The following is a 14390-nucleotide window of genomic DNA, read 5'->3' on the forward strand; positions in this document are numbered from 1 at the left end:
TTGTTATGTCATGGTTGAATTGCAATCGTAGGTTGGCTATGGATATATGAACTCTGCCAAAATCAACAAAAGCCTTTAGTGAGGGTCAATTGGCTATGTGGAATTTACAATAAAGTGTGCTGTATATTTTATTATTATTTGTAAATTGTACCCCACGTTCCTTTTATATCAGTAAAATTCATAGTAAACTCATAAGCTCACTTTTTGTGACAGCCCGTTGTTAAACATCACCTGCACACCACTGCTCATGGTCAATAACCCTAGGAAACCTGTAGTAAGTTATTTGTTCATTTTTCCCACCTGTAAAAGGAAAGAAGGAAGGAAGGAAGGAAGGGAAGGAGGGAGGGAGGGAAGCAAGGAGAGAGGGGTGGTTCTAGATAATCCTACCCCTCACATTTCAAATTTAAAGTACTGAAGAAAATTCTAGATATGAAAAACACAGGGCAATCAAAAAAAGAGGGGATATATGTATATGTATAGCTGATTCATTTTGCTGTACAGCAGAAACTAACACAACATTGTAAAGCAACTGTACTCCAATAAATATTAAAAAAAAAAAAACCAACCCACAGGGCTCTCTCCTTACACAGGTAGAGCAGGTGCGCTCCTAGCTGGTACAATTTGAGAAGTACACCAGACCTTACCAGCCCAGAAATACCTGTTCCTTTGGCTTGCCAGAGCCTGATTCTTGAAATTCACAGTATTTGAGCTGCAGCTAGAGAAAGCCCGAAGACCCAACGCAGCCAAAAAATAAATAAATTAATTAATTTTTAAAAAAAGAAAAGGAAGCAATCTGGTGTAAACAGAGCACCTGGACCCCGAGTTAAATTTTTGATCCGTGTTAAAGCTGCCTATATTTTTATGGGATAGCAGGGCAGATTATGACTTGTGTGAACTGTTCGTAGGTAGTAAGTAGGAGCCCAAAACATGACAAAATTATGGTTACCAGTGCATCTTCTGCTGTTTGCAAATGGCCAGTTGTCTCTGGGAGCCTTCCTGGGAATAGCATGTCTATAGTTGCCAGATAGAGGAATTGCATAGAGGAGGTGACCAGCTCCTTGGCTCACTGGATCAGCGCCACTGGATCTGTAGAAAGGCAAGAGGATGAGACCAGGGAAGGGATGGTGCGCTCTGTGGGGTTGAACTTGACATTTGATGTGTTGAAGCCATTTCTCAGCACAAGTTCCCCTTTACTTGGCCGGTTGGAAAAGGTGATTTACGGCTGTCAGGCAGGATTCACAGGAGTCACAAGCATAAGACGCATCTCCTTATGGCTGAACTCACCTTCAGCAAGAGGGTTAGAGGGCTGTGCTTCACAGCAACCCTTGCTGAGTCATTGCTTCTGGGCTGTGGGGAGAGCTGGACAGCAGAAGCTAAACCACAAGAGAGGAAACACAGAGGCTGGAGGCAACTTCGTGGTCCCATTAGTGCCCACGTGATGCGTGCTCTTTCCTGAGTCCTGCCCTCCCCGCAAAGCCTCCAGTAGACTAAAAAATAAAAATAAAATTAAAGGTAGCAGCTGCTTGTTCTCTGTGGCTTTCATCGCTGTTCACTCAAAAAGGGCTGCAATAAGCCCGGCTCATGGGAGGACCGGGCCTTGGCCACTCCAGACCACCAGCCATCCCTCCCAGCTGGAGAAATCCACTGGTGAAGAAGGGCAAAAGGGAATGTCTGCTCAGTCCTTCTTTGCATGGCTGCTTGTCTTTGACCTTGTTTTCTGAACCAAAACTCAGGACATGTCTGAAAAAGGATTTTTGTGCTGCTCCCAGGGACATGAGTCAGTCGGGAGAAGCATGGTTTAGAAATACAGATGTTGGAATCTCTGGCACATTATAAGAATAGCAAGGGACAACAGTAGTTTGAGAGTCAAATGGAAATGATTAAAAATTATATCTCCACTGCTTAAAAACTGTATGGTCTTAGACAAATTATTTTACTGGGACACAGCTTTCTCCCCCAGAAAAGGGAGTCATAATACCTATCTCACAGAGTTGTTTTGAATATTGAGATAATATATATATATATATAATAAAGTAAGGGAAAAGCTTCACTATAGATGTCACAATTGCTTTCTAAGAGACCAGGATTACTTCGTTCTTCTGGGCATCTTCACGGTTCGGTTGGTTGGCTTTCCTTAGTAAAGAAACAAGAATATGGATTTTCTGCAAATAGTCCAGGAGGTATTCCCTGGGGAATGGGATGAAAACAGGGAAAGAATATAGGATCCAGTGAGATGATGTGAGGCTAGGGGAGGAGGTTCTAAACTTAGGGGCTTGAAGGCTGGAAAGAACAAAGTTCAAATCCTACCCCTGTCACTTACTAACTTGGCTCTTTGGGCCAGTTCTTTGCCTTCATTTAGTTCAGTTTCCTGGAAAATTGGGATCATCACACTTCCCTCTCAGAGCTAGTGAGAGCACGAAATGAGATAATGACTGCGAAGAACCTAGTACACAGTATCTACTGTTGCTACTGTGAATAACACTGAGAATATATGGTCTCTTCTCCACAACGGGGACCCCTTGGCAAAGGCATGTGCCCTGCCTGTTCAGCTAAGAGTGGACACATTCCTGGCCCAACCTCTCCGGTGTCAGATGGGACACTGTTGAGAGAGGTTAGGGAACATCCCTGGGTTCCAGCAGCTATCACAGTGTAAGCCCCAGCTGAATCCCAGGTACCACTTCATGCTCACCACTTAATGTACTTTTTTGGACATCAAAATTATATTTTATTAAAACATAAAGTAATCATATGTGAATAGTTGAATGCTAAAGAACATTTTCAGATTTCTCAGTGGTTAATTTTTTTTAACATCTTTATTGGAGTATAATTGCTTTACAATGGTGTGTGAGTTTCTGTTGTATAACAAAGTAAATCAGCTATATGTATACGTACATCCCCATATCCCCTCCCTCTTGGGTCTCCTTCCCACCTTCCCTATCCCATCCCTCTAGGTGGTCACAAAGCACCGAGCTGATCTCCCTGTGCTATGCGGCTGCTTCCCACTGGCTATCTATTTTACATTTGGTAGTGTATATATGTCCATGCCACTCTCTCACTTCATCCCAGCTTACCCTTCCCCCTCCCTGTGTCCTCAGGTCCGTTCTCTACATCTGCGTCTTTATTCCTGTCCTGCCCCTAGGTTCTTCAGAACCTTTTTTTTCTTTTTTAGATTCCATATATACGTGTTAGCATACAGTATTTGTTTTTCTCTTTCTGAATTACTTCATTCTGTATGACAGACTCTAGGTCCATCCACCTCACTACAGATAACTCAATTTCATTTCTTTTCATGGCTGAGTAATATTCCATAGTGTATATGTGCCACATCTTCTTTATCCATTCATCTGTCAGTGGACACCTAGGTTGCTTCCATGTCCTGGCTATTGTAAATAGAGCTGCAATGAACATTGTGGTACATAACTTTTTTTGAATTATGGTTTTCTCAGGGTACATGCCCAGTAGTGGGATTGCTGGGTCGTATGGTAGTTCAATTTTTAATTTTTTAAGGAACCTCCATACTGTTCTCCACAGTGGCTGTATCAATCTACATTCCCACCACCAGTGCGAGAGGGTTCCTTTTTCTCCACACCCTCTCTAGCATTTATTGTTTGTAGATTTTTTGATGATGGCCATTCTGACTGGTGTGAGGTGATACCTGATTGCAGTTTTGGTTTGCTTTTCTCTAATGATTAGTGATGTTGAGCATCCTTTCATGTGTTTGTTGGCCATCTGTATGTCTTCTTTGGAGAAATGTCTATTTAGGTCTTCTGCCCATTTTTGGATTGGGTTGTGTGTTTTTTTGATATTGAGCTGCATGGGCTTCTTGTATATTTTGGAGATTAATCCTTTGTCAGTTGCTTCATTTGTAAATATTTTCTCCCATTCTGAAGGTTGTCTTTTTGTCTTGTTTATGTTTCCTTTGCTGTGAAAAAGTTTTAAGTTTCATTAGGTCCCATTTGTTTATTTTTGTTTTTATTTCCATTTCTCCAGGATGAGGGTCAAAAAGAATTCTGCTGTGATTTATGTCATAGAGTGTTCTTCCTATGTTTTCCTCTAAAAGTTTTATAGTGTCTGGCCTTACATTTAAGTCTTTAATCCATTTTGAGTTTATCTTTGTGTATGGTGTTAGGGAGTGTTCTAATTTCATTCTTTTACATGTAGCTGCTCAGTTTTCCCAGCACCACTTATTGAATAAGATGTCTTTTCTCCATTATATATTCTTGCCTCCTTTATCAAAGATAAGGTGACCATATGTGCGTGGGTTTATCTCTGGGCTTTCTATCCTGTTCCATTGATCTATATTTCTGTTTTTGTGCCAGTACTGTACTGTCTTGATTACTGTAGCTTTGTAGTACAGTCTGAAGTCTGGGAGCCTGATTCCTCTGGCTCCATTTTTCTTTGCTTTGGCTATTCAGGGTCTTTTGTGTTTCCCTAGACTGTGAAATTTTTTGTTCTAGTTCTGTGAAAAATGCCAATGGTAGTTTGATAGGGTTTGCATTGAATCTGTAGATTGCCTTGGGTAGTACAGTCATTTTCACAATGTTGATTCTTCCAATCCAAGAACATGGTATATCTCTCCATCTGTTGGTATCATCTTTAATTTCTTTCATCAGTGTCTTATAATTTTCTGCATACAGGTCTTTGATCTCCTTAGGTAGGTTTATTCCTAGATATTTGATTCTTTTTGTTGCAGTGGTAAATGGGAGTGTTTCCTTAATTTCTACTTCAGATTTTTCATCAATAGTGTATAGGAATGCAAGAGATTTCTGTGCATTAATTTTGTATCCTGCTACTTTACCAAATTCATTGATTAGCTCTAGTAGTTTTCTGGTAGCATCTTTAGGATTCTCTATGTATAGTATCATGTCATCTGCAAACAATGACAGCTTTACTTCTTCTTTTCCGATTTGGATTCCTTTTATTTCTTTTCTTCTCTGATTGCTGTGGCTAAAACTTCCAAAACTATGTTGAATAACAGTGGTGAAGGTGGACATCCTTGTCTTGTTCCTGATTTTAGAGGAAATGGTTTCAGTTTTTCACCACTCAATGGTTACTTAAAAGACACTTAAAACTCTTAAAAATATAACAGTTCAAAGGGCAAAAATCATAAAAGTAAACCAAATAATTGGTTTTCTACTTTTTAGGAATTATTTAGAAAAAGATACATAAATTCCCCTTAATATATTTTTGATCCAGAAAGGCAGCATTTGCTTTCTGTGATTGAGAGGACAAATGTGAAAGACCTATTATTTACCTATATTTATTTATATTATATTACCTGTATTTATGTAATAAAATAAATTCATGTACATGAAAGAGTTTTGTAAACAAACTCAGGTGTGTCATGCAAAACTAAGGTATTAGGATTATTATTACCAGAAGAAAATAATACCTATATGGCTGGATATTCCTTTTTTATATCAAGTACAGCTTTTCTTCAGACATGTTGTCTAGGCATTAAGGGATTTAAAAAAAATCCTACCTGGAGTTCCACCTAGTTTCTCCAGGGTAACTGAAATTGCATGTGTTGTGGTTCTAGGGTTTATGCCCAGGTTAAGTGGACCTGCCTGCTGAGCCCTGGAGGAGCAGAAGAGGCTTTGCTTACCTCCTGCATCTCCTGTGACAGGTACCTCCCTCCCCATGGCAATGAGTACTTGGTGGACTCAGGGCTGGCACTGGGCATATAGAGTGGAGAAGACAGGCAGGTCTCTGCTGCAAAGGTGGCTACTATGGAAAACATTTCGAGTAAAGTACACAATATTCATTCATTTCCTTCTCTGTAACAAGTGATACAAAGTAAACCTACAGAGGTATTCAAATAGAGACTTGACCTAGTCTGAGAGTTTGGGCAAAGGCTTTTCCGAAGAACTGATACTTTAACTGCAGCACTTGATTAGAGTTTGCAGAGAGAGAGCAGCACCCATTCCCACCAGAAAGAGGAAACAGCACGTGTAAAGGCACTGAGGCAGAAAGGGGTGTGGTGTTTGAGGATCCAATAGAGGGTCAGCATGTCTCAAGTCTAGTAAACAGGTGGAGAAGGTAGCCTGGGATGAAGGGGGCAACTAAGAATGAATCTTCCAGGTTTTTTACATTAGTGAATGGTGGAGATAAACCCTACTACCTGTCACCACTAAGGGAATAACCATCCATAATAGATAAGAGAGAGGGATAGCAGAAGGAGAATATATGAACACTTTCATTAAGGGTGCGAATGGTTTATTCAGTTACCTAGAACACTGTGCCACTGGCTCCAAAGTCAAGGACTTTGAACAGCCCGAGCTGGCTCATCTTCCTCTATGTCATGGCCAGCTTGCAGACGCGTGGGTAAGAGATAGGCTCTTTGAGGGTGTGGATAGTTTTGTGCGACTCCATTTCCACTAATAGGAACAGACTCAGGGTGGACCCTGTTGATGATGCTATGATCGTCATGCATAAAGAGAGCACAGTAGAGTTTAGTCACCAACCAAACCTGTGTCATAAGTGTTCTGCGCATCAGCACACTGAAGCACAGAACCCAACCTGCTCCTCGGGTTCCTCCCCGGCTTCCGGAGGAGCTCCCACATGGAGATTCTCTAGAGTGAGCATATCTGCTTCTCAAGACCTGCTTATGTGTCCTGACCCCTCGGAGGCACGAGAACATGAAGGTGTTCAGAGCCTGCCACAGGTAGCCACGCAGCCTGCATCCATCCTTTGCACCAGTGGGTTGTACGTGAGGGCTCCAGAGCGAGTGGTGTCCTCCTGCTGGACTCTCCTGGGGCCTGTGACCCATCCACCCTGGGATGGAACTTTCTGTCCCAGCACTACATAGACATATGAACAGTCCCTCCAAGATGCGACACCCCAACAAGCATGCCAAATGAAAATCATCTCATTCCAGTAAAGAGAAGCAAGAGAAGTTGTTACCAACCTGGGTCCTTGGACTCTTTAATCAATAGAAATTGATAAGAGGCCAGACGAGAAATTCAGGCAAGGCTTTACTGGGACTTGTGCTGCAGCATGAGGGATCGAAAACAAGGGGGAAAAAATGCCTTTGCTAGCTCCCTGGGTGAGGGTGAGCTGATTCCTTAAATGGGGTGATGGTAGGGTAGGTCCAGGGATCGGGCAGGAGGCGGAGCTTAGGTGGTCTGCCCACCCCCTTGGTGGTGCTGTGTGCAGGGATCACGCGCAGTCCCCTGATTTTGCTCCCGACGCCTCAGAAGTGGCGGTTGGGTTTTGGACCTTTTGTATCTTTTTGTTCATAATTTGCCCCAACTGCCCATGCATGAAGTTATTTTTAGTCCCTTGTAGTTTCTTCGTATTCTGTTGCTGGAGGAGAGGTTTATCCAGGTGCAAGCACTGTAGCAAAGGGTCCCAGGTGCCAGCCTGTCTCAAAATCAGTTTCTCCTCTTCTAGGCTCACTTGGGAAACGTTTGCTCTTAGCACCCGTCTGCTAAGCAACATCAGGGACCTTCCCACTGTCCGTCCCGCCACGCCCAGCACCACTCCTTCTCCACCTCCTTCTTTTCCTCCTCCTCTTTCTTTTTCTTAACACTTCTCTATACATTCCAATATTTCTATAATGAATGCACCATGTTTTAATGAACGGGGAAAAATAGAAGAACTGAAAGGAAACTCAATCCTCAAATCACCAAGAAAGAGCCTGGAGCGGTGAGTACCCTGGGATCTGGTCCTGGACCTTTCACTCATGATTTCTGTAGCCTTCATCTCCCTATGAGAGGGAAGGCTTTAAATCATTTCTAAACTCTATTCCAGCCATCAGCTAATGGAACATGTGAATAAGTTGATTTTTTTTTTAAGGCAAAACAAACCTCAGGGACAAAACTTCATCATAGGCAATAAAACAAAGAAACCAGCCTTGAGCAAGGTTATCGGATTCAGCCACTGACCTACCAGTTAGCCATGCTAAAAGGACTCAGCCCTTAGACCTCAGTGCAATCCTGCCATGGGGACGGTGAACACACACACACACACACACACACACACACACACACACACACACACACGAAGTAAAACACTGGAGGACTCCTTGAGCTGGAAGAATTTCTTTTATCAGTGATTTGCTAAAATGTTGTCAAAAGTAGAGTCTCAAAATACATTTCTTTTAACTTCAGCGTTAGAAATGAGTAGGACGATAGTGTTACCAAGCAGTTCCCCTTGAGTGAGATGATTATTGATTAATACTTTCTCCATTTCTGAAAATTCATGCACGTTCTGCTCCCCCAAAAAAGTCTCTACTCCTACTCATATTTGGGGGAGGTCTAATGAGTGAATGGCATCAATCCCCTTCTCCAAGACACTAGAGGACTTCCCCATGTTCTGAGAGACAAATAACATTTTGGGGTCTCCACTGTCAGAAACGTCTTCCTGTTTAACAGAGAGCCAGACACGGGAGACCTGTTGGTAGAACCAAAATCAGAGTTCACCTGAGTTTCTATGGGGGCTTTATCATATGAGAAGAATAGTGAGGCTCCCTCTCCACCTCTCCCTGTCTCTGGATGGTCAGCAAGGGAGAAATTGCCCCCTCTACCCGGCTTGAGTTCTTACAGCTGAACCAATAATAAAATCAACATGACACAGATTGATGGGAGAAAAGGAAACACATTTTAATTTGTGTGCACAAAGGTCTCATAGAAAGGGCACCGAAGTGGCCAAAGCAGACAGTGTTTATGCTTTTTAGATAAAGAAACAACAAATCTGTGAACAATCGACAGGACAAAGAAACTTAGGTTTTGGGTGCTCAGTTAGTGAAGAATCTAAATGGAGTCTGGGCTTGGGGTAGTAAATTAAAGAACTAACAAGGTTTGTCTATATAGGCTTCCTGGCCCCAATTCCCCATCTCTGGCTGTAAGGGTGTCCTACCTCCAGATGTAGGGAGTTCACCTTTCACATGAGAGATTTATTTCCTGTTTTCAGGGAGACGGAGAGGAGGGTCAGAGCGTCCCTCTTGCACTGGTCATTTCTTAAGTAACTTTATTATTTTTTTAATTAATTAATTTATTTATTTGTGGCTGCTTTGGGTCTTAGTTGCTGCACACCGGCTTTCTCTAGCTGCGGTGAGTGGGGGCTACTCTTCCTTGTGGTGCATGGGCTTCTCATTGCAGCGGCTTCTCTTGCTGTGGAGCACAGGCTTTAGGCGCACGGCCTTCAGTAGTTGTGGTGCGCGGGCTCAGTCGTTGTGGCTCGCGGGCTCTAGAGCACAGGCTCAGTAGTTGTGGCGCACGGGCTTAGTTGCTCCGCAGCATGTGGGTTCCTCCCGGACCAGGGCTTGAACCCGTGTGCCCTGCATTGGCAGGTGGATTCTTAACCACTGTGTCACCAGGGAAGCCGCCTTAAGTAACTTTAATTGAAAATGATATGCCTTGGAGGCACATTTTGGGGTGGCCTGCCCTGGACTTCAACAGGATCACGGTTGACCTCGCCACCACCACCTGCACATTCCCACCACTCGTGGGGATTTGCTTGAACTTGAGAACATTTGTTTGTGGGTGCCTTGAGAGAGCTTGAACCCTGAATCACAAAAATCAATGTCTAAAACTGACAAGTTGCAAATCAACTGAGAAAGCTATTCGCATATTTGAAATGTATGGTTCAACCGTGTCATTTAACCTCCACAATAGTAGACTGCTGGTTATTGGTGCTCTCATTTTGTAGATCAGGAAACAGAGGCTCCTTGAGCTATATTAGGTCTGCATTGAATATTAATCTACCACTTTAATGTCAGACCTAAAATAACTGGGAATAAGAGATCAAATAAAAATCAAAAGGCTAAAAAGAGAAAACAGGTCTATCATGAGTCAGGAGAGTATCAGGAGATTTCACAATTCCCTGAAATCCCTAGAATATCACTGTCTAATCTGATCACTGTGACTCGCATGTGGCTATTTAAATTTTAATTAATTCCTCGGTCACACGAAGCACATTTCAGTGTTTAATGGCCACACATGGCTAGTGGCTACCTTATTGGATAGCACAGATTTATATAGCGTTTCCATAATCACAGAAAAGTCTATTAAACAACATGGCTCTAGAATGTATCCTCATGAATGATGGGGTCTATTCTTAGAAGATGACGGTTTTTTAAATGCTATTGTCTGAGCAATACTTATACTGAGCTCCTAGAGAACAGAAGGAATCTGCTTTCTCCCACTGAAGGGACAAGAGGCAGCAGATAGTCTTTCACGAGACTTCCCTGCTGGCACAGTGGTTAAGACTCCTCCTGCCAATGCAAGGGACACGGGTTCAAGCCCTGGTCTGGGAGGAACCCATATGCCGCGGAGCAACTAAACCCATGAGCCACAACTACGGAGCCTGTGCTCTAGAGCCCGTGAGCCACAACCACTGAAGCCCATGTGCCTAGAGCCCGTGCTCCGCAACAAGAGAAGCCACTGCAATGAGAAGTCCGCGCACCACAAGGAAGAGTAGCCCCCGTTCACCACAACTAGAGAAAGCCCGCGCGCAGTAAGGAACACCTAACGCAGCCAAAAATAAATAAAATTAAATCTTAAAGAAGAAAAAAAAAAGAACCCGCTCACTTGCCTAGGAGGCAGAGTTGCTTCAGTGGCCAAAGAGTGAGGCCTTTTATGTTCCAGTAGGCACACAGTCTTCCTCTGAGCTCTCTCTTCCACTCCAGGTGGCCTGATGGACAAGTGGACTCAGGGCCTTCCCTCAGGAGGCCCCGTCAAGTTGCTCACCTCAACATCCTTCTGTGATGCAACCAGCCAGAGGTAGGTAAGATCCTAAGACTTAGGTTTGACCCAGAGTGGGGAAGGGCCAGGAAATTCAGGGTCACAAATCTCATTTATGCCTCAAGCCTAAGCCAGAGATCCATCATATCCCCACCAGAGCTGCATTGAGAGTTATTGCCATTGGCTTGGTCCTTGATAAAAATTGCAATGTGATTTTTATTTGATATTCCTGTATATACTGTTCTTTGTGGAACCTGAGAGAAAGAGACTAACAGGCAGGGAAGGATGGAGGTGACCCTGGGATGCTAAACATTAACTATCATTAAAACCCCATCTCCCAATCACCAACACTTTGTCCATTTTCTTTCTTGGGGACACACTGCCCATTCCCTTCTTTCCGAAAGTCTCCTTCCTTTGTTTCAACGACAGGATTCTCTGAGTTTTCTTTCCACCTGTTTGACTTTTCATTTAAAAAATGCCTTTAATTTGTTCTTCTTTTTCAACTTCTTAAATGTTGATCTTTCCCAAGAGTCCACACGGAACTCTTTTCCCATTCTGAACAGTCCTACACAATCACACCTCTTTTTATGGTTTTGCCCACTTGCCATGTATTAATGCTCTGGAGGTTCTAATTACATCTCACACCTCTCTGTTGAGCTCCGCACACAGCCACTCAATGGCCTGCTAGATGTCACCATTTGGATGCCCCACGGGCAATCCAAAGTTATTTTATCTTAAACGGAACTCGTTCTTTTCCTTTCCATTGCTAAACCTTCTTTCGCCCAGCTTCAGCCAAGGCTAGTCATTGCTAGTGTTACTCATCTTTGCTGGTCAGCTTAAACCAGGGTTATGTTTCCATTGACCCTAGGTTACCTCAAACAGCCTGAGACACAGAACTCCATGAAAACAACTGACAACATATCAAAGTGTTTTTTTTTTTTTTGGCTGTGGCACTCGGCTTGCAGGATCTTAGTTCCCTGACCAGGGATTGAACATGGGCCCTGGCAGTAAAAGTACCGAGTCCTAACCATTGGACCACCAGGGAATTCCCTGCAAAGGTTTTTAAGATAATGTTCAGTGCTAGTGAGGATACAATGCGAGAGCCACTATCACATGCTCTTATGATGGGAGTATAAATGTATACATTTCTGGGCAACAATTTGGTGATATGTATTGTTAACAATATTAAAACACTCCTTTAGAACACTCTTGGGTCCCTGTAATAACATAGTGAGACAGAGACCAGTCTGGCGTGGAGAATCTTTGGAGTCTATACTGCCTTCCTGATGCCAAGTGACACTCCTACAAGCATCACAGGTATAAGGAAGGTGATGCCTTAAGACCAGGTTATCAGAATAATTTTTCACAAAAGTTTAAACGTACTGAACCCATCTTCAAATTACATCATCCGTAATTCCCTCCAGACCCATTTGTCTTTCATCATGATAACAATTCACAATTTATTATATCAGAATATCAGGTCTGATGATAGACATTCCCTCCCAGTTTGGAGACTTTTGTGCTCAAGGGTCTCATCCAGGGCTAGTTTCTTCCTCTTGCAGGTGCTCAGATGCTAGATACAAGACCTCAGCCAATCAGAGCTTGAGGGACACTTTCTAGACTCAAGGCACTCTGCTATCTCATTTGCAATGAGATTATATAGATATATCCTAAGTAGAAAACATGGAGACAGCAAAGAATTCCAATTCTATCAAACCACACTCCAGGCACAAAAGTCAACTATAAAATTTATAAATAAAATGTAACGCAAAACAGCACTACCAGAAATGGGTAGAAAGCTCTGTTCGGGGAAATCAAAGAAACAATGAATGTAAACCAAATTAGTGCGTGGATTGGAGACATAATGTGGTACTTTAGCCCCTAGAGCTGCGTGCCTGAAGTGATGCAAAGTCTTCCCAACATGTGTCGAGAGTTTCCAAAAATTTATTCTCAATTCCTCCCGAATGAATGTATGCTAAATCAATAAGTAGAGACATAGGTAAAGATTTGTGGTCTAGGGTGTTCAGTGCAATATTATTTATAAAAATAAAAATATTGAAGACTATAAATGTCTAGTTATAGATGGGTAATAAATAAATTATAGTACAATGAATACTATACTTCCATTAAATTATATTTTGAAATAATTTTAATGTCATGGTAAAATGCCTATGATACAATACTGAATTTAAAAAAGAACATACACATATGTACAGGTATAGTTTAATTTTAAATGTCTAAATATATGTATATGTGCAGTTGAAAAACAAGAGTTAAAGAAAATATATTGAGTGATGGCACTAGAGATTTCCCTACAATGTGTAGCTGTTATCTTTTGAATGAGAAAAAAATTAGGAAAGCAATCAGGCTGTCTCCAGCGTATTAATTAATACCTGGTGACAAATAAATAGTTTTTTTAACATCTTTATTGGAGTATAATTGCTTTACAATGGTGTGTTAGTTTCTGCTTTATAACAAAGTGAATCAGCTATTCATATACATATATCCCCAGTTTTTATAAGTCCTTTCCTCCATTTAGATTTGAGTACCTTGAGAGTAAAGACCCCGTCTGCTATGTATTTTGTTTTCTCCCTTATAGTACAGGGTTTTTTGCACAAGGAGGCAGTCAACCACTAAGTCTAAGGAGAAACAGCTAATGTGATCAGCTCAGTGATCACTTCTAAAAAGGCTCCATGGTCAATCTGTCAACAAAATGAATGGCCACTAACCAGGTGAAATTCTACAGCTGTGAAGATGCCAAAATTCCCAGTGTAGAGGAATACCAAAAAAATTTGAGTCAAGCATATCTGAGTTCTAACCCTAACTTCATCACTTAATAGCTAAGTAAGTTTGGCTCAGTCACCTGCTTCTGTGAGCCCCAGCTTGATCACCAATAATAATACCACTCCTAAAGGTAGTTATAAGAATTAAAGGAGGTACAGTGCCTGGCAACTTGTCGGTATTTTCGTTTCCCCCTTTTGAGACATGCATCTCTTTACCAAGAAACAAATGTTATGAATAATTAAAATTGCCATCAGCATCCTCAGTTCATTAAATATCTTCTTTTGAAGAACTCAAAGGATTTAACGTTAAATTTTAAATGATACTTATGTGGACAGAATCCACCCACATCTAGAAAATTAGAGGGTGAATCTTTGTTCTTCCTGCCAGCAATTAAATTTTTCAGTATTTTCCTGAGAACCTTTTGTTGTTTCATCAAATCTGAGAAGGGTGGGACACTAGTTTCCCCAGGGTCTGGGGTTAAGCATTATACATAAAAGTCACACAGATATCAGGAGAGATGAATACTTTGTCTCAGGTCACTTATTTTCAAAAGCCTTTTGAGGCAGGAGAAGAGGTGGATGGGAGGAACTTTGAAAGAGTAACCAGTTTTATGAGGCGAAAGGAAGTCATTTTCATAATTTAATACTAGGAAGCAGAATTATCTTTGATGAAATTGTTACCTTGGAAATAGAACAGCTACTATTTCTTTTGTGTTTTTCCCTTACAATACAGGAACATTACAGTGAATGTAATAGGGCCATGTGAAAATTTATTTTTCACCCAATCCCATTTCTCCTTGTGCTGTGACTAGTTGGTTAAGCAGTAATTTTCAAAATATTTTTTCTTAGTTATCTACTGAGAAAGATATTATTCTTTCAAGAGAATATTCAAAACATTTCTATATTCTTTCATTTGATCCAT

At 41.7% G+C, this 14390-nt stretch overlaps 1 non-coding gene across 1 annotated transcript; it reads right to left on the reverse strand.

Annotated features, from left to right (window-relative positions):
* Positions 1-11658: 11658 nt before the first annotated feature.
* TRNAK-UUU (transfer RNA lysine (anticodon UUU)) lies at positions 11659-11730 on the reverse strand. The gene has a single exon. It is a non-coding gene; the product is annotated as a tRNA-Lys (tRNA).
* Between the last annotated feature and the right edge of the window lie 2660 nt (positions 11731-14390).

The sequence above is a fragment of the Orcinus orca genome, chromosome 1, assembly GCF_937001465.1.
Source record: "Orcinus orca chromosome 1, mOrcOrc1.1, whole genome shotgun sequence".
Lineage (NCBI taxonomy): Eukaryota > Metazoa > Chordata > Mammalia > Artiodactyla > Delphinidae > Orcinus > Orcinus orca.